This window comes from Camelus bactrianus, chromosome 3 (assembly GCF_048773025.1).
Source record: "Camelus bactrianus isolate YW-2024 breed Bactrian camel chromosome 3, ASM4877302v1, whole genome shotgun sequence".
Lineage (NCBI taxonomy): Eukaryota > Metazoa > Chordata > Mammalia > Artiodactyla > Camelidae > Camelus > Camelus bactrianus.
Window position 1 is genome coordinate 10,179,197 of NC_133541.1, and position 21,490 is coordinate 10,200,686.

General features: G+C 41.2%; 1 protein-coding gene across 2 annotated transcripts in view; it reads right to left on the minus strand.

The window, feature by feature from the left end:
* CTNND2 (catenin delta 2) overlaps positions 1-21,490 on the minus strand; it is an 886,271-nt gene that overhangs the window by 742,877 nt on the left and 121,904 nt on the right. The gene's annotated exons all lie outside the window — the stretch shown is intronic.

Below are 21,490 nucleotides of genomic sequence, written 5' to 3' on the forward strand. Positions count from 1 at the left end.
CTGGGTTTCACCCAAAGAAACATAATTTTTTTAGCAGCCCTTTTATTATGTTATTAGCTACATTTAGTTAATTGTTTAGGGATATGCAAACCCAAAGGGTTCTAGTACAGAATTTCCCTTAAAATGCGTGACAGAAAGTGGCTACCTAATGCTCTCATTGGACTTTACAACTGAGTTTTGATTTGTTTTTATTTTTTGAAGTAAGTTCCTCATAAGATGGGGATGAGAATAGCACTGAAAAAAATAAATCTGTTACAAACAGAATATATCAGAGGGTTTGGGGGAATTACCTTAGCAAGCAGAATGTGGGCAAAGAATAAGGATCAAATTGAATATAATTGGGCAAAATGCGACCATGGCTAACAAGCTGAAAGTATATTAGGTGATGGATACCAACAGGACCAAAGAAGGAGGTCTAGGTAATTATGGAGTTGGGGTTGGGAAGTTAAAAATAAAGTGCATTTGTGTATTCGATGTACTTTCATATGTGGTTTTCTTATTTGATCAAAGCCTGTAATTACAAGGATGTAGGTCCACAGATCAACAAATGCTGTGCCAGGTAACTAGCCTGAAAGCCGCACCTTTCTACTGAGAGGAGGTTTGGGAGATGGGAGAAGTGGATGGGGCAGAAAGAAAGAAGAAAGGAAAATGGCAGCTCTCGGGTGCAAGGTCATCTCTGGTCAGAGGGAGACCCCCTTGATCTTGCATCCCCACCCATCTCCACCGCAGTGGCTTCCAAAGGGAACGCTACATAAGAATAGCCTTAAACTGAGAAAGGATGCTTACATCTCTCAAATTATTCTTTTCACTTCCGTGTTTTCTAAATTTTATTGGGCCGACTGGAATTCAAGCTCTGGGTCCGCGTTATTATCAACATAATTTTTTGACAGAGAAACTGTGTAAGGCCACAAAGGTATTAAGCACCAGAAATGAGCCTGGAACTCAAGTTTTCTTCCTTTTATTCCTATTTCAGTGTGCTTTGCTGTGTCAGCCTCTTTCCCGTAAGTATTGCCTTCTAAACGCTGTCCACACATCAATGTTTATCAAATGTAAGTCTTAAAAAATATGACAGTAACCTGTCATAATAAAATATGGGATCGAATAGGCAATGAAACAAGATCTATCCTTAGGCACTTGACAACTCTGACCCACAGAGTATAAGGAATAATTCGGTCTGTTTACCCCCCTTTCTTCTTACAGCAGTAATAAGAGAAGTGAAATCTTCAAGGCTCACCCCACCACACAGAGCAATTGCCACCCACGGCAACCCCTCTGCCCTAGTGAAAATGACTTGGAATAATTTCCGTGGTTCATAATTTTTAACGTCCAGATTTAACTTCACCATGTATGGATGCTAAAGACTGTCAGCTTCCACTCCTAACCATATTAGCTCAGAGCTTCCAGAGCAGAGGGAGAACTGCATAGACACTGCCAGAACCAAGCTCTGGGCTGCTGAACGGATGGATGGCATGCATAAAGGCATGCATACAAAGCCTTCAGCCTTCTGACTCTGCAGTCTGTGGTTAAGTACTTTAGTCTTAAATAGAGCTAATCTATTAAAAATTACTAGTTAATCTGTGCTAAATCCAGGAAATCTGGAAAATGGAGAGACTCAAAAAGGAAAAAAAGAAAAAAAAAAAGGAAAAGCAACGTTACAAATTCCACTCTCCCAGGTAAGTACATTAACTTTGGCACTTGGGGTTTTCTGCTGAAATTTTTTTTCTCCTGATTTAACTCATTTTGCATGATGAACTTTGCATAATGGAGTATTAATGTCATGCTTTTGATTTAAAAAATTTTTTTTGCTTAGAAACATACTGTGAACTATTTCTTAGGCAACAAAAAGTGTTTCATGTTTTCAACAGTATAATGTTAAATAATAAAATTTTATTAAACATTATTATATCTATATTATTAAACATAATATAACATATTAATATAAAATTTTAAACATAATATAAAGTTAGTATTCAATAATTGTACGCATCAGAATTCACCTATCTTTTGTTTGTAATTTTACCCCGTTTTTGACATTTTTAACAGATAAATTCACAGAAGTGTTATTTGATAGAATGAGAAACCAACCCATGTTTCTGACTGTTGAGAGCCAACGCCAAACTTGCTGCCAGGCTGGCCCAACCTATCTGCCCATTAGCAGTGTCACAGGAATGTCCCCTCCCACAAGGACAATAATACTGGTCCTTCATACCCTCTCCTGCTGTCACCAACTTGACGTAGGAAACCTCATCTCTTTGAATTTGTTTTTATTTTACAACAAGTACCAGGAATATTTTGCTGTAGAAAATGTGTGTTCACCCTACGTACAGCACCTCTTCAGACCCTGCACACAATTACTGTGTAAGAAGTCTTTCCTTACATACGTAAATAAGCTACAAACACCCGAACAGCATGGTTCGCAGACGCAACTTCAACATGAGGAAAAGAGACAACACGAGGGAAGATTAGGGTCAAATTTTAGGTGGTTCATTCCTTAGCAGAACCGGCTACTAACAGGTTCTAGGTCCAGAAAATACAGAGCAACCGAGTCAGCCTTTCCTGGGCCTGTGTCACGCCGCCTACACACTCACACCCAGGAGCAGAGAGATGGGGGACTGTACCCCGCTCCCTCACTGCCCCCCAGCCGCCAAATCCACAGGCCCGAACTCCCAACATGACTGCGTTTGGAGATGGGGCCTTTGGGGAGGTAATTAATGTTACACGAGGTCACAGGGGAGGAGTCCCAATCCGGCAGGACTGGTGTCTTTCCAAGAAGAGGAAGACACATCAGAGCTTCTTCCCTCTACCCTGTGAGGACACAGAGAAAAGGCCGGCCACCAAGAAGAGGGTTCTCACCAAAAACCACTGCCAGCACCTTGACCGTGGACTTCTGGGCTCCAGAACTGTGAAGAAACAAATGTCCGTTGTTTAAGCCACCCAGTCTGTGATGTCTTGTCCTGGCAGCCCGAACAGACCGAGACAAACAAGCTCAGACTGTTCTCCCCCTCCTTCCCTTTAATCCCCACGGGGTGCACGGGAGGCTCGCGGACCGAACGCAGTGGGACGGTGCTGTTTAGTGGCGCTCTCTGCCAACGCAGTCATCCCAGATGGGCCACAGGTATCAGGGCGAGACGCGTGCTGCTTCACGTCGGCACACCTGGGTAAACCAGCGCCGACAGAGACGTGCCCCGCCGCTCAGCAATAAGCCCGGAGAACAAAGCACTAACTGAAGAGCATCCACAGCAGCATGATTTTCACAGACAGTGTAATAAGGAACTCAGGAAAAACTGGCCCAGATGACACCCACACACAGAGACTCTTTTTCAACGTGAACTCTTCTATCCATAGGTAGTACGATTTGATGAGGTCCCAATGAATATTCTAAACTTTTATTTCCCAAACGTGAGTCCCTATGAATCTACGGTATACTCGGTAACACGTTAAAATCAGCTTGGCATTTAGGAAGGCTGAGTTCTCTTGTTCTCAATTCAAGGACCACATTCAATGTTATATTTTATTCACCTCCGTCACGCAGAAGGAAAATAAATTCTTACTTTATTTTGTAATTCGAATGTGTTCCTTCCTTAGCCACTTCTGCCCAACAAGTGATGACTCTGACATCAAAATAAGGCCATCTTCAAAAAATAACTGATGAGCTCCTGTGTGACACAATCATCCAGTTCGGTGACCCGCCCGGAATTCTGGTGCCACCATTACTTGAACTCCTTCTCTCTGATTCAGCAGGAAGTTCGTTTGGCTGTGAATGGTCTCTGCTCCTCCTGAGATGCCTACCCTCAATCTGTGGTCCACGACTTCTCATCCTTTCATCTTTCCTCCCGTTCTGTGACTCCAAAGGCCCTCACGCTCTGCTGTCACGGAGATCCGCTTCTTCTTCCTCCCAAGATAGCAAGTCCCACCTGCTTCAAATTCCAGACTCTCCAAAGTCCTTGCATACTGTGAGTCTCAACAAATATTTCATCAGCTGGACTTGCACTGATCAATGTTGGAGCTCCCGGCAACATGTGGCTATTTAAATTTTAATAGGATTTAAAAAGCCAGTTCAGTAGTTGCACCATTCACATTTCAAGTGCTCAACAGCCACATGTGGCCAAGTGGTTACTGTACTGGACATGGAAAACACAGACGATTTCAATGATTGCAGAATGTTCTATTAATGGTCTTGCTCTATACCCAGTAGTCAATGATTTCATGTAATCTTTCATCTTCAAGTTTAATCCTGGGTAACAGGATGGGAGAAGAGGTCAGGTTATAATTATATTTTGAAGTGAGAACCACCAGGATTTCTGATAGATTGCATAGATGGTACATAAGACAGAGGAGTCCAGATGATTCCAGGATTTGGTCTGAGTGGCCATCAGCCAAGATGTTGACACTGGAGGTGGGACAGATTTGGGGCAGGGGAAGGTGACGTGGTCTGAAAATGTATAATCCGAAATACATTGACCGGTGACTCTTCCTTGCTACTGACATGTGGGCAGGGGACAGCAGCTCTAGCCAGAAGCCACACCCTGGTGTGAATTAGGGAATGTAAAGACTGATGATTTCTAAATACTGCTTGTCAAGTCTTTTTCCCCCCTTCTGGTCGTGGTCTCTTTTCATTTTTTACTTTGCAGTTGCTAGAAACTTCTAGAACTTAACTCTTCTTTCCTTGAGCTGATGACTTCAATTCCAGACACTCTGATGTTAACTTTCTTGACTTCTTAAAGTTCACACCAAATGATCAAGCAAGGGAGCCAGGACACCAGGATTCAAAGCCTCTGTTTTACACTTTCAGCTTTACCCTCATCACTAGGCATCGCTTTCATAATTCGCCATCACCTTATGCCCCAAGTAAATAATGAAATTTGCTATCAGAATACTCCAAATATTATCATATATACATATATATAATGCATATGCAACTTACTGTTTTCAAATGAAATACAACTTAACATACTGGATTTTTATAACCTTCCACTCCACAGGCAACGTTTAAAAGATTGTGATTCTGCAAAATTGAAGAATAGCCATAAACATCTTATTAATATTATCATGCAGAGAATGTGTGTATCAGTATAAACTAGTGACCTGAACAATACTGAACATCTCATCTGTGTAATCAATCTCGTCATCAAAATTGCAGTTCTTTATTTGTAACTGACGTGTCACTACCAAGAGAAACAGGCATAGCATCATTGTCTCTCAGATGCACTTTGCACACATAAAAATATACCTATCCTTGCTTCTTCCCTTTAAAGAGAAATGAAAAACCACAGCTTGTCCTAATGATATAGATAATATCATCATTAATATTTGTCAAAACTCAATACAATTAGGGCAGAAACTCAATCTGTCTTGTTCAATTTCCAACATTTAGCTCAGTATCTAATACACAGCAGCCAGTTAATAAATACTTGTTGAGTTAATGCATGAACTATGCACATAAAGTCAGTAGTGGTTGCTTACCAGAGCAATGTAAGTAAAATGGGCTTTACGTTAGGAGAATTTCTCTAAACGACATCTGCAATGACATCTTTTTATTTTGACTCAAGAAAGCTGCTTTTCCAAAATCCTAGGACTAGTGCAAGGCTTTTGCCTCAGTCCACTGCCCAAGAATGTACCCTCTGGGTTGCTGGCTTCTAAGGTAGAATCAGTGATTGAGCAGGCTCAGGGGCTTCTGAGACTTGATACTTTTAACTCGCAACTTGGAAACAGAATCTGGCAAAACTTAGGGAGAGCATGACGCAAGGACGGGAAGAAGCACTAAGCCATACTCAGACCATGCGACTACTGGGGCACCAGCCGGCAAAGCCAGGAGGTGGAGGAAAGTCCAATTCCACCTGCTAAGGTGGGGGTAGTGTGTCAGACGCCCAGGAAGTCAGGGACACAGTCCCTGTTGCCGGGGGGGGGGGGGGGAGACATGATGGCAGGGGCAGAGCTGCTGGGATCTGAGCGCTGAGTCCACCTGCCAAGCACAAGGGGGCTGTTCCACCTGCGCTCAGAGAAGTGGGAATGGTAGGAGGTGGAAACTTACACGGGGGGGTCAGGAAATCTGTTGCTAATAATTGTTGAGGAGGTTGGGACCAAGCTAAATATCACCACAGATGTAACGCCCACCTGAACTATTATTCTTAACGACAAATTACGTCGGAAGGTAAAAAAGCTTCTGTGGAGACGACAGAGCAAGGGGGAAGAGCGGCGCTCACACGTGGGAGAAGCACATGTGCAGACAAGTTCCAGTAGAGTGAAGTCACTGAGGACAGACGGGGGTCTTCTCCTGGCTGTTTTCTTTTGGTAACTCACTGTCCTGACTTCTCAAGCATCACCTCAAGCATCTTCATCTAGTCTTAATGAACATATGTCTTAAAAAAGTGTGGAGAAGGTGGTACCTGTGAACCACAAGTCAGCAGACGAGAGTGAGAGGCTGTCCCTCCTCAGCCCTGCCCCAGCCGAGCTTGTGACCTGAGATGCCAGAGCCCACACAGCAGTGCAGCCAGGGACAGGGGCCTCAGCCACCTGGAGGGGTGTCTCCCGGCAGGTAAGAGAGTGAAGGTGAGATCTGACAGATCCCTCAGCGGGAAGCAGGGTCCCCATAGAACCTACCCAGTGAGAAGGAAAGCTGAAGGGAGGTGGGGATTTGACTACTGAAAGCAGAGGAAAGGGTCAGAATAAATCTATAAAGTGAAGGAGGAAGGGGGAACTGGGCTGGGAGTCAGGCAGCATCTGGGCTGAGCCTGGAAACTCGGAGAGGGCAGGAAACTGGGGGTAGCTGCTATGCTGGAAGAAAATGGTAAGAAATTTGGCGATGATCTGGAATTTGTTAACAATCTTGATCTTAAACTTGGTGATTTAATCAAATAAATGGTTTGCAGCATTTATTACATTAATAACAAATGACCTGAGACATTCCCTACAACTGTTCGTGGAACCCCAGGGGGCCAGGATACCAAGATTGAAAGCCTCTGTTTTACATGTGAGTTTCTAAGCGTTCCCCCTCTGCTGCTTCTGTCTCACGCAACACCATCCGCATCTCTCCTTGGCAGAGCCAGGCACACCTGAGACTGAGTGTGCAAATAATGACTCAGACGTTTACCTCCTGCTGGGATTCCACACCTAGTATCAAAATATCCCACTACCTATTACAAATGTCTCCCTGAAAACCCCACAAATGCACTGAATTCAGCGTGACCTCTCATCTCTTGCCTGGACAGTCGCAGAAACTGTGCAAACTGCCTCTCTGGCCCCCAATAAATCGTGCCTCCTGCAATGAACTCTCTGCTCTGTTTGTTGGGGGAGTCAGTTTTCTCACCAGCAGTCTGATTATGACATGCCCTTCTTTCTGAATTTATTTGAGTGGGTCCCAATACCTGGAACAGAGGTTTCCAAAAGTCTTTTGAGACAGGAAATGTATTTTATATCATGATTCACACATCTTAACGGAAACACAGCTTCAGGAACTATAAAGCCTTAAAACACATGATGCACTTTTTTTCTCTTCTATTTCACTCAATTTCATTAAAAGAAAAATTCTGAGTGGTTACCCACTAAACTGATGGAGACAAAACAGTTTGGAGACCAATGACCCGGAGGCAGGAGTGGAACCTCCCCTGCATGATGTCTGAGAGTGTCCCTGCTCTGGCCAGGGCACACACATCCGTGCTCAAGCCCTGTGGCTTCCCCCCTCACACCTTACACTACGATGCACCAAGCTTCTTACAGTTCCAAAGACATCTGATCTCACCAAACGGCACACGCAGATTTCGCTTCCTGTGTGCTCTCATCATCTCAACCTCTTTTCCTCTTTCCTAGCCCCCCACCTGCCTTTCTTCCTCTGCAGCCGTTCGGAAACACTCCACCACCTGAATCACTTTCTCAAGCAGTGCATTTATCACAATGAGCTGTCAGGATCTTACCTCTTCTGGGATTTTTAAAAGCTTTGAATGTTTTTAAAATTGGGATGCTTCTTTACACGACTGCTGGCACCCTTTTCCTTTATGTCACTGAGGATGGGTTTTGCGTCACTTGCAAGTGAAAGTGTCATTAAATCAAGGACATACTGCTCAACATCCTAGATTTCTGGAAACACCATATATTTCACAGTATATTTCTCCTAATTAGACCATGAATTCTTTGAGCACAGAAAGTGTTTTATTCATATTTATAACCTCAGTGCCTAGAACAGTGCCAAGTGAAGAGCTGGCATCATTAAATGCTTATTGTATAAGTTATAGTGAAAACCATTTAGTACGCAGCAATTTATAATGCATCATCAGCTCTATTTAAAATTGCCAAGGAATCTTACACTTACAACAGCAACTGGGTACACAAATGTCCTATAAATCTTCACGGGTTTATAAAACAGAAATATTAAAATTAATGAGTTTGGGCAATATACAATATTAAAGTCACCAAACCATGTATATTTCTACTAATCACACCTGTGTCTACATTTAAGTGGAAATACACCTGGATGAAATTAATGATTATAATAAAAACAATATAAAACTTTAGGGCTCATCTTTACCAAAAAAACAGATAGTGACCCACTTCTGGAATCAGTAACCATCCTAGCTCTCCTAGACACACCAAAAATACATGCTAACAGTTGTCATGGGTTTACTGGGCTACACAGACATTCCTCTTAATGCCGGAGAAATACTCAGATTCTGCAATTTACAGATCCATCACGGTAAGCTCAACAGAAACTGGAACAGACACAGTGTCTTACATTTGACTCCCCCAGTAGGAGGGGAAGTTCTAATGCATTCCATAATAAAGAGAATGTACATAATATAATATATATTCATTAAATAATAATTGTATTATTATGTAGCTATGTAATATAATATATCTATAAAATAATATAATCATTTTGGCTGAAATTTCAAAGAAATATGCCTAGCACAGCTCGTAATTCAGTGCTCGTCACACACACTGGCTTCCCAGAACACGAGGTCACTGCCAACGTCCCAGGCACTGGAGTTCCCCGCAGCAGTTTCTAAAGACTTAACCATCCATCCACCTCCTACACTGTATCTGTGCAAGAGTCTAAACAGCGGTGTCTAAGCTTGTAAACAAAAACAACCTGTCTTCCAAAAGAGTCTCCCTAATAACATCTAAAACAAATTTCCATTTTGTATTTCTCTATTTAATCACAGATTGACACGATAAAATCTGATACCAAAAAAAAAAAAAAAATCATGCTCCCAAGCCGGTCCACACCAACTTACAACTTGTCAAGTCCCAACTCCAACTGTCACAGTCTGCTAAAGAGAAAGTCCCCAAACACCAGCCACATGCTGGCCTGCAACAAGACCTCACTTCATAGCACGTGAAAGTGTCCACTCAAATAATGGCAATTTGCCTCCATATTGATTCCAAATACGCATCTGCCACTTCTTCACAACTTCTCAAGATACTGGAGCTCAACCACACACTTTGTTTTCCAGAATTACTATCAATGAGCAGTCAAGGACAGAATTTCACCCTGTAAATAGATATCTATATTCCTTTGCCAGTATGTTTAACCCATCACAGCATGGAAACTGTCATCAGTGTTCTAAATTTAAGTAGAGAACACAGAGTTTCAACTATCCTTATACAACTTTAATTGTTAGCATGAACTTGGAAATTTCAAGAATAAATCTCTTTCCTGGCCCTTAAAAGAATAAAAATAAAACAAAAACTGAAGAGAGCCATGATAATTTGGAAAGTTGCCAAGATATGTTGTCATTTTTATAGCCACAGACAAGAAATTTCTAATTTGTAAGTGACATAGTTAGACAATACACAATCTCAAGAGAAAAGTAAAACTTTGCTTAGAGAATTAAATTTAAATTATACATGTGCAAGAGGTTTTCTTTTACTCGTGGAGGTTAAACAGCTAAGAACCTTTCTTATTTTTTTATTTATATATTCATTAAATATTACACCTTGCTGGTTTAAATATCCTGGTATGTGATCAAAGAATATTTTAAACAGATGAATGAAAAAGTGATTATCAATCCCTAACCCTACTTCTGTCAATTCTTCTGTTTTCCAGGCTCTGTTTCTATGATTTGGGTTTCTTTTTTTTTAGATTCCACATGTAAGTGATATCACACAGCATTTGTTTTTGTCACTTAGAGTAATATCCTCAAGGTTCATCTATGTTGTTGCAATGGTAAGATTCTCTTCTTTTTCGTGGCTGAGTAATATTCCATTGCATGTATGAACCACATCTTTATCCATTCATCTGTTGATGGGCACTTAGGTTGTCTTCTCTTCTTGGCTACTGTGAATAACGTTTCAGTGAACATGGGAGAGCAGGTATCTCTTCAATCTCATTTTCATTTCCTGATAAATACCCAGAACTGGGATTGCCGGACCATAAGGTAGTTCTATTTTTAACTTTCTGAGGACTGTCCATACTGCTTTCCACAGTGGCTGCACCACATTCTACTCCCACCAGCAGTGCACAAGGGTTCCCTTTCCCCCACATCCTCGCCTGTACTTATCTCTTGTCTCTTTGATGAAGGCCATTCTTTCGGTGGGGAGGTGCCACCCTGGGGTTTTGGTTTATGTTTCCCAGGTGACTGGGGGTGTTTTGCACCTTTTCATGTACTTGTTGGCTATTTATATGTCTTCTTTGGGAAAAATTACCTATTCGGTGTCTGTGCCCATAAAATTATACTTTAAACTGTGGAATAAATCCATCAGACAAAAAGAGGTTCCAACCACAGAGGAACATGAGTCATCTTTCACTCTGTAGCTTTCTGCATGGTGTTACTATTTCTCTTACAGTACTTCATCCATTGTACCAAGATTACAGATAGAAACCCCAACCCTCACAGCAAGTGCATACAGTAACTACTAATAATTTCACTTCATAAGTGGAGAACAAGGAGCCTCAGAAACAATAAACTGCAAGTCCAGTCTCAGAGGCCAGAAGTCAACAGCGGCCGAGGATTTTAACCCAAATGTCTGGCATCTTGTCGTTTATTCTTTTGATGAGACCTCAGGATTCTCAATGTTTGAACGTAATAGTTCTTACAGATCTGATTACAAAACAACACTCATCAGTTTCAGGGAAGTTTATTTCTTTTTTTTTTGGAATTTTAAATAAATCCTCAGCTTTTGTCACTAAGGGTCTAGTTACTCTTGAGATCTTGAAAATAGGATGTCATTTTTTTTAAGTCACCATTATGCCAACATTTTTTAATGTTATAAAGTCTATCATGTTCTAAGAGACTAATAAGCTTGGTTCAAATCTCCAAGGGCAAATTTTAGCAAAGCTGTTTGAAAAGAAATTTGTCTATGTGTTTGTTATTGCATGTGATCACAGTATATTTTAAATCTCAGATATGAGTAAATAAATAGGTTTGGTACAGCTCTGACACACTGCCGATCTAAAAATGATAATATTTAACATTTTAAAATTCATTTGTACCACTTTTCTAACTTATTTTTAAAACTAATTTCTTTCGCAGTTAATTCCTTCTATGTATGAGAAGGTCTCTTTCTAGCATTAGGCGTCCCACTTTCTACTTTTTTCTTTCTTCTTTTCCTAAATATTTACAGTATCTCCCATGACCAGTAGTTACCACACTCTAATACACAAATTATTCCTGAAAAATGCCAAATGTGTTAATACTTGTTACAAAATTAGTCAATTATAAGAGTTCAAATATATAAACAAATTTAAGGAAAATGAACATAACATAAAAAGAAATTGTGGTTTTTACGTCCAGAAAGAAAAATAAAATTTCTATCACTTAGGTAGGAATTTTGTATTTTTTATGTGGCAATATTTTGGTGTTTTTATTGGTCTTTCTGGAGGGAGAGGTCTAAGAGTAAACTTGATTATAATCTGCGTTTTTATGTCTCTATATTATTGACAAACTTTCACTATCTCCAAACGATGATTGATAGATGAATTTTCAATCAAGGACATTATTTTAAAAAGGGAAAAGAAGGGCTTTAAGTTCTAGCTAATGTCAAAACCTTATTAACCTGCAGGGGTTATTAAAAGCATAGTAACAAGCACTCGAAATTTAATTTTTTATATACAAATGTCCAAAAGATTAAAAAAAAAACACTACCCAAAGATAAACCAACATGATAGTTATTAAAAATTTCAATTATGTAAACACTGTAGGTACATGAATTTTGGTTAGAAAAACCATAAATATTCAACTACAAAAATTTTCTTTTATATTTATCTTTCCTACAATAAAGTTTCCTATCAATTAATTTCTGTGTTTCTTAGATGAAAAAGCAGTTAAAAATGTATATCAGTGTCATAATTATCCTACCAGGTACACAAAAGAATATTATCTATAAACGGATGGTTATGAAAATGAGGAAATAGCTATGAAGTTATAGTTAAAACTGTGAGTTACAATTAAACAAATATTTTTATAAGACAGTATCATTATGATATTAAAGCATACTGTGTACCAGACACTCTTCTAAGCTCTTCACCAGTACCGACTGACTCAATTAACACAACAACCCTTTTCAGCACTTCCATTATTAACCCCATTTCCCAGATGATGAAACTGAGGTCCTGAGAGATTAACCTCCCTAAGGGATCAAGGGAAGAGCTATTGTGTAAAGCCTTACAGCCTATGGTTCCCAACCACAATACTGTCCTACAAATCTGTAGGATGCCTCGATGCTGATAACAATTTAAAAACTAGTTCATTAATTTAAAAATAATTAACTGATCAAAAAGTGTGCCACGTCTAGTACTAGGTATTGAGTATTGGACACAAAAGACAAATAGGAAATGGTCTCTTGCCACTTTGGAGAAGCCTCAGGGGAAAATGATGAATGTAGAGATTGGATTTACAAAGTGTGGATCTTTGCCGTAAAGAGGGAAGGTTTACAAGTCAGAATGCCGTCAAAGTGCTTATTATTTTAGTGTCCCAGTGCCTAGCACAATGGCCAGGACATATTCTAGATGCTCTTTTAACTGGCTCTATTCTGCAACCCTTGCTGACTGGTCCCTTCTGCACTTGCGGTCAGTTGTCCACTCCAAAGCCCCCTGGGCCCTCCTGCCTTCACCCGTTGGGGAGGAACTCACCAGCAGGTAGCTGTGCTGTTTTCCAAACCCATTCATTCCATTTTATCTTGTGATTATGTTCTTTAATCAAACATATATAAACTGATGAGTATAACTGCATCAAGAATAAAAGGCTTTTTTTAATGACTGCTTTGGTGAAACCCCTTTAAGATAACTCATCTACAGATGCTGTGGAATTAATTTTAGATGCGATGACTATAAAGGGCTAGGGATAAATGATAAACATCTAGAAGGATTCTTCTTTCAAAACGCTCCACAAGTATCTTAGATTTTTTTTATTTACTTTAAATAACCGGCAATTGGAAATCGTAAAGGATGCAATGTGGGGAGACTGGGGTGAGGGAGGGGTCTGCAAGAATGCTCATCTAACACTCCTTCAAGCAGACCCATATTTAAATAAATAACTAAGTCCTAAAAGATTAGTGAACACAGTACAAATACATCAGAATCATTTATTTTCAAAATGACTCTCTAATTTTTAATGATTTCTCTTACTGACTGGCCCTGATGCCTTGGTTAAGAGTTTTTCTTACTAACCAGTGTCTCAATACTTCTTTGTTGAAAGAATGAATGAATGAAGTAGCAAGTGAATTGATAATGTTTAACCTATTCTGTCTGTTATGTGGTTATTGAGTTGGTCTTGTCATTGTGTGAGCGTTTGTTTTGCCGGAATCATTGACTTACCAGATCAATTAGTCATTTATTAAGTTAATTAAGAAACAAGTGGCTACTGGTACTTGTTGATGTCAATAATTCCACCGAAGACAACGATGCCGGGGTTTGAAAGAATCTTTTGTTTGCATGGATTCAGCCCCTGTTCCCCTGTGACTTTCTGTCTGTGCATGGCTTCTGCATGAGGAAATGCCGCCTGATAGACTGCTTTTATGAAACAGTAATTACTCTCAGAATGATGCTAAATTTAAATTGTACAAGTGACTGAATTTCAATTTAGAATAACAAATCTACACATCATCTTATTGGAAAATCATTATCTAATTTCTGTGTACCACATATATAATTTGCACAATTAAGAAAAAAGAAGTCTCTTAATTAACTGTTCTCTTTTTTTTTTAAATCTCTCTGAACTTTGAACATTGGATTAAAGTTTCATTGAACAAATAGGATGAAGAATATTAATCAGAAATTAATTTATAGGTTTTATTTTCAAGAGTGCATATACCTGGTCATGATTTAATCACTGTGTAAGTACCTAGAGAAAACTGAATAATGTCTTGAATTCTGATTTTATATATTTAAATCTGTATCACGCTGCACAGATACATCATTAAATTAAAGTTGTTAGAGTTACTACAGAACGATTTAGGAATAAACAAGCTCAGAATAGATGATGAGTCTAATCTGGGTGCAAGAAACCCGCCTTCGCCACCTAAGACCTCACCTCTTGCCATTAAGCCTCAACAAGATTTAAAACCAATGTCTTCAACACACAGGATTTCATGCAAAACAACAACAACAAAAAAAAGTGTGGCTTATACTGGTCACCAAAAAAACTTCCAATTTAAAATTTTAATTGACCACATCAGTTAACATATTAGGCAAATTTGAAAACTGGACTCTCTCATAATTAGAAGAACGTGGGACTTGAAAAACCAAGGGACTGAGTCATGTGTAAAGTAAGTGTTACTGGCCGAATTAGTATGAGGAAAAACTGTTAATCCGCATACATATATGATTTCTAATGTGCTCAGTTAGTTATGTGAAAGATAAATTGCACCTTTCAATAGGAAAAATATATTTATATTTTTTGTTGGTACAACCAGGGGAAGCTTTCACCTGGAGTCCCCTGCAATGCTGCCATCTATTCTATTTCTTCTTGGCACGAAGCAAAAATTTCAGAAGCACATGAGCAGCCCTGGAGCAACCAGCCTGGGTGAGCAAGGACTCTGTGCCGATCTGTTTTATAAATGGGAGGGTAATGAGGCATAAAGGAATTAAGTAATATTTTCAAGGTCATTCCCTGAGTCTTTAATAGAGCAGAGAATAAAACCGTAAGTTTTGTCTATTAGATACATACTGTGGTGTCGCGAGCAAGCTTCCAATCCTGCACTCCTGCACAATGAACCAAAAGGAAGAGCCTGGCACTGGACTACTGGCTTATGTGTGCCATGAAACACGTGCTTATCCAACAACAGAAATGATCCGAAAAAGAATGATTTCAAAAAGTAAATGAAAGATGAAATAAAGGGGCATTACAATTTCCAAATGAGACCTTACCTTAAGATGAGTGACCGCGTTCAAACATCTCTCTCCTGTGCTAGTTTTGAGCCATATGCTTTGCAATTACCTTGTAAATTTAATCTAGGGCATCACAAGTTAGGAGTTTATAACGGCCAAGAGCAGCTCCATACAGGAAAGACATTTTCCACAGGGGCCAGCCAACCCCAAACACTGGCCTGGGTCCTGTTTTCTCCTGCTTACCTGCGAGTTTGATTCTGAAACCACACATTTGACTTTGCAAAAGAAAGAGAACTCACCCATGGAATCCTGCCTGTACGACTGCTCTTAACCTAGGGTACAGAGTCCCTTTCCACCTGCTGTCAAGGCTCACAAAAGGCAACAGAAATGGTAGAAACACACTTTTACTCAGAACTAGTACATTCTGCCCAAGTACCCAAGGCAACACTGTCCTATGAAAACACGAACACTGATTAAAACTCCTTGAGGCTGTGTCATTGTAGGACGGGGACCCTTGCTGTAGCAGTCATTTGGCTTAGCACTGTCTCACCCGACGATGGATCGGCGGACCAAGGCAAGTCTTCTGTAGAAGAAGTGCTGACTTGGCTTTAATTGTCTGCCCAACGGCCAACAGACATTACAAGAGCTTCCGATGCAGGGAAACAAGAGGGAAATGACTTACATAAATGCTATTTGAGACATTTCATGTCAAATTTCCTCACCTAGCTTCAGATTTCATCACCTACTTCCAGATATCCTCACGGCAAGGAGAAACATCTTTAGTAGGCACTTTTCACGCTAAAATTGGACAATACAAACTTCAGTGTGTACACTGGAAATCTGTTGGTGTTGTGTGATACGTAGCCCTTCTCCCTGCTTTGGTTGGTTGAATCTCGATTTTTCCTGGAGGGAATTATCCATTGAGGCTGGCATGAAGCTGCCTATGTTCACAATCAAGCATTTCCATCCCTGGTAGGCAGAATAATGGTCCCCAGAGATGTTCATGTCCCCAATCCCCAGAACGTGTGACTATGTTATGTTACATGGCAAGAGAGAATTAGCACAGATGATGTAACATTGCTAATTAGCTGCTCTCAATTGAGACGATCCTCCTGGATTATCTGGGTGGACCCAATGTCATCACAAGGATCCTTAGTAGCGGAAAAGGGAGGCAGGAGGGTTGGCATCAGAGGAGACGTGACAGTGGAACAAGATGGAGGAGATGTGACACTGGCTTTGAAGATGGGAAGCGGGCCACGAGCCAAGGAATGCAGGCAGCCTCTCAAAGTTGGAAAGGGCAAGGAGCCAAATTCTCCTCTAAAGCCTTCAGAAGCAATGCAGCCCTCAACGCCTTGACTTTAGACTAGTGAGGACCACTTCAGGCTCCTGACTTCCACAATTAGAACACAATAAATCTGTGTAGTTTTAGGCCACTGAATTTGTGGCACTTTGTTACAGCAGCCACAGGAAACTAACGCACCATGCTTTCCTGGCCAGTTGTGAGCATGGCTCTTATCCACTGGGCTCCACATAGGCTCTGGACCTTAAGGAAAGCAACACAATGATTAAAAAAAAAAGTTGAATCTGATTCTGCCGATGGAGACACCCCAAAGTCACATCTACTCATCCCTACTGCCTGTATCTTCTGGGTCCTGCCCCTCCTAATCCCCGGCTTTTGGACATTTCTTTTTCTTTCATGAGCATTTCAGATTGTTCCAACAGATAACCTTCCCCCCTTAAGAGAATCAGTGGTTCTCTGACTTGTAACCAAAGACCCAACCTGTTACAGTTAATTTAGTCCAACTACTAACCTGGTTGCAGTGATACCCACTGGTCAATTGTGCCATTAAAATTGTATTTTCTAAGGGCCAGACACTGTGCTAGACACCGAAGAGTCAAGACATTAACAGGAAAAGCAGTTTCTACTACAAAGCATTTCCAATTTAGTAGCCAGTACTGCAGATCCAATTCACAGGAATAACTGTTATACCAAGAAAAACAAGTCTCGATGAAAAGCAAAGAACGTCATCTAAGTGGCACAAACCCAGACTGCAAATCTGTCAGGATTCTGTTGGCCACAGGGAGCTGTGGATATTATAAGATCAGTCCTCAAGAAGGGAGTTAATAAATCTCTCTTCAGGTAGGGCTTTTCCTTCCTTCCTCCCTTCCTTCCTGCCTGCCTTCCTTCCTTCCTCCCTTCCTTCCTCCTTCCCTTTCCTCTTTCTTCCTGCCTTCAATTTTCAGGAGTTCATGAAACCCCTATTTAATGCGCTGAGCTCAGGGAACCCCAGGCAAAGAAGCAAAGCAAAGAATCTTGCAGTTCGGTGGTCCTGAGTGGGTGGCAGATGAATAAGGAGACAGTTGCTCAGTGAGACAAATGTTCTGAGAGGGCCGGCAGGGACGGCAAGGTCAGTAGCACTCCTGGGGAACAGGACACTGAGCTGAGTCCTGCAGGACAGGCGAAGTCAGTCAGCAGGGGGCACAGGGAGGAGAGAGTTCCGGTCACAGGGAGCATGCGTGCTGGTCTGAGGCAGTAATACGTACGGCAAGTCTCCAGGCTGCAAATGAATCAGGAAAGCAGAGTGAAGGCCCGAAGAAAAGAATCTTAAGATGTAGCAGGAAAGAAAGGAAGGTCCAGGCCAGAGAATTTGCATTCTTTAGAGATTTGGAAGAACCTGGCCACGAAATAAAGAGATTTCATCCATGGGTTAAGGACCTTCGAGATAAGATTTTAATATTTTGAAACTTTCTCTCCTAAATGCAGCCTTAAAATTATTTTGAAAGAAGGTGTAGGACTTGAGGGAGAGCCCAGTTATAAGGGCCCTGGGGCCATCTGTGTGTACCGCAGGCTCAAATAATGAGGTAGAAAGAAGGGCAGAGACAAGAGATGTCAGGACATCTCTTGAAGCCCATTTGATGGACATGGGTTTTCAAAATGGCTCAAAAGGGTTAGATCATGACTTTTATTAATAATAAGTTATTAAATATTTCAACTAAAAACAATTCCTGAGACAGTAAAATGTGATTTGTCCATTGCATCAGAATAGATCCACTATACATTGTGGATTCTCCATGGTTTCTTGAAAACTAGAATCATATTAGAGATAGAAAACAAAGACTTGGGTTTTCTAGCAAACTTACGGTTACCGAAGGGGAAGAGTAGGGATAAATTAGGAGTTTGGGATTTGCAGATACTAACTACTGTATACAAAAATAGATAAACAACAAGGTCCCACTGCTCAGCACAGGGAAATGTATTCAACGTCTTATAATAACATATAACGATAAGGAATATGAACAAGAATATGTGCATATGCATAACTGAATCAATATACTGCACACCAGAAACAACACTGTAAGTCGACTATACTTCAATAAAAAATAAAAATAAAGAAAGTGAAAGACTTGGGTTTTCTAAAAGATGTACCATGAAGCTAGCACTATCCTATCCAATTTTGGGAAATCTTGTGGCAGTTACAGCAGGCATTTCAGCTACTTCTCTCCTGTAATGAGAACTCAAGTTACGCATTTTTATTTTTCCATTAAATTTCCATTAAATAATTAAATCATATTCCACTGATAAATTATTTACATATACTTGTGTACTCAACACGTCACTGGCTGGTTGAGTGAAAGCACATCCCACAGGGAGAATGTCGAAAACATTACATCGGGATAATGCCAGTTACCAAGGTATTAGTGCCAGTGGCTTAGAGGATGTTGAGGTTGTAGCCTGGGGGACACTGAGTTGACCCTCGGTTTGGTCCAGGGTGTCGCTGGCAGCCCCACACTAGCCATGGAGGGAAGCCCTTTAGTCTTGTCTCCCATGAACAGACGTGCAATAACCTCTTTCTCTTCATCTCTCCTTGAAAGCTCAGTAAACGTAAAATCTCAAAACTACCGGGCAACATGTGTGCATCAGGAAGATTCACAGTAATATGCCCCCAAGGTAAGAAGAACCAAGAAACTGGCCAATCTCCGGAACAGGCAGCTGTGGCCAGGAGCGCGGTGTTTTACTGCAAGTCTAACTCAGCCCCAGGGCTGCCCAACCACACAGATCTGGGAGGTGGGGGACCATCCACACTGCTACCTGGGTGTTCGCTACTCAGTGTGGCCAGTCCACCAGCAGCATGGGCTATCACCTGGGAGCTGGAAGGAATGAGCACTGTAACAAGATCATAAGCACACGTGAGGAGCACAGACAATGTAGACGAGTAACATCCCCTATAGTCCCGCAGTGGACGACCCGTGCAGCTGTACGTGGCAGCCCCGAGACCAGCACTGCTGCAATACTTCTCTGATGGCAGGAAAGCCACTGACTACACAACGTCAGTTAATTGCTCAGGTGCCGGGCAACTACAGGTGTGGGGGTGTGTGTGCTGTGTCCCTACCCTTGTCTGTTCACAGGCACCCAATGAATTTCTACAATTCCATTTCCAGGAATTCAGAGCTCCTGCTTGAGCACCTCTGTCTCTAAGACAAAAGACCGCTGAGTATACGCAACGCTCAAGAGATGACTTAGAAGTGAGCCTCTAACAAGAACAACGTCCCTTCCACAGTGAGTCAGATGAACGCCCATTTTTATCTTACTGTCTTCTGGTAAACCTCCAGCGTGCTTTCAGCCTCTTTTTCAATATACTGAAAATGGGCTCGTCAGGGGTGCCCACCACGGCAGGCTGCCACAAGGCTCAGTTCTCCCCGAGTCTGTGCTGGTTCCCCGCTGACCAGGCACTGATGACCACGTTCAAAGGCACGTGAAGCAAGCTGGTCATCTGGCGAGCATCTGACAAACAGCACTGTGAGTTCTGTTGCCAGAATCCTCGTTGCTACCAACCCCGGCTCCTTCACTGTACATGCTTTGGATAACATTTGCCAATTAAGTCAAAAGAGAAACATATGACAGATACAGATATTATGCCTAAGAAACTGCCCACAGTTTTACTGGTCAATTAAGAGAATATTCCAATAATGTCAGACTAAATTCTTAACTTAAAATACAAAAAATCTAGGTTGGCATTACACACTTCTTTTCTACTAATAACCCCAAATGGGGATGGACACGTCTCGTCACACCACATTTTTTTTTTCTAATTACAGAATTAAGCATGAACAAGCACTGGCACAGAACTTCACAAAACTAAATGAACCCGGTTTTCTGTGGTCCCTCGGTCAGCCTACTGCCTCTCTGACAACCACCTCTATTACGGACATGTTGTACTAAATCACGGGCAGTGAGGGCCACCCAAAGCCCAAAGAGCCTCCTTCCAATCAGGACGCTAATGAAGGACCAAAGAATCTGGGGCCCTAAGGATTTCCCAAGTTCATATAACCACTGAGTGACTAAGTCAGACCCTGACTGGGCATTTCGTGTTCTCAGCAGCACGCCACTCTGCATCGTGCAAACACACACCTCCTGCAGCTGACTGACAAAAACTACCTGTAGTCGTTTCTGAGGACAAACCAGTGAGTACCACAGATGAATCGCTGAGATGCTCCCAAGAGAAGCAGATCCAAAAGGCTCCGAGCCCCTGTGTCTTCAGGATCCTAGGCTCTTTCTCTGTCTTTCAGATGTTTGGAGAATTCAGTGATGGAAAGTTGCATGGATGTATTCTGCCCAGATTTATGTTTCTGCAGGAAAGCGCTCACTCTGCTCACATAATAAAGTCAGTTTCTCTTAAAGGGGAAAGAAGAGTGTTTTTCCTATGCTTGGATTTCCATATATTATATAATGGATGTATTTCCCATCTGAATCAAATCAGTGGTCTCAAATTTCAGTAGGTAACAGAATCAACGGGGGACCTTGGTAAAAATGTAGAATTCTAGACAGCATACCAGAAAATCAGATTTATAAGTTCCAAATTACTTCAGAGATCCAGGCCTGGGTTACTGCAGAGGCCACCTGCCCTGAACCTCACCTTGAAAATCCAGACATAGAAACTGCAGTGAGGTGGTTTCTGTGGCAACTTTGTAGGGGAGGCATACTGGGGCCTCCAGAGTACCTCTCTGAAGGCTGATATCACCCCGACCCAATGGTACTAGGAGAAAATTACATGGAAAACGCACATTTATAATGAACTACAATAAAAACACATCATTAGGAGACAATCCTTTCACATTCACGACTGTAAAACGAAATCCTTAAAGGAACTTAGTTTCGTCTTGGTTTGAACAATTCACACAATGTACTTAAAGTGTACATTACACATTAATATTAAAACACTGTAAAGCATA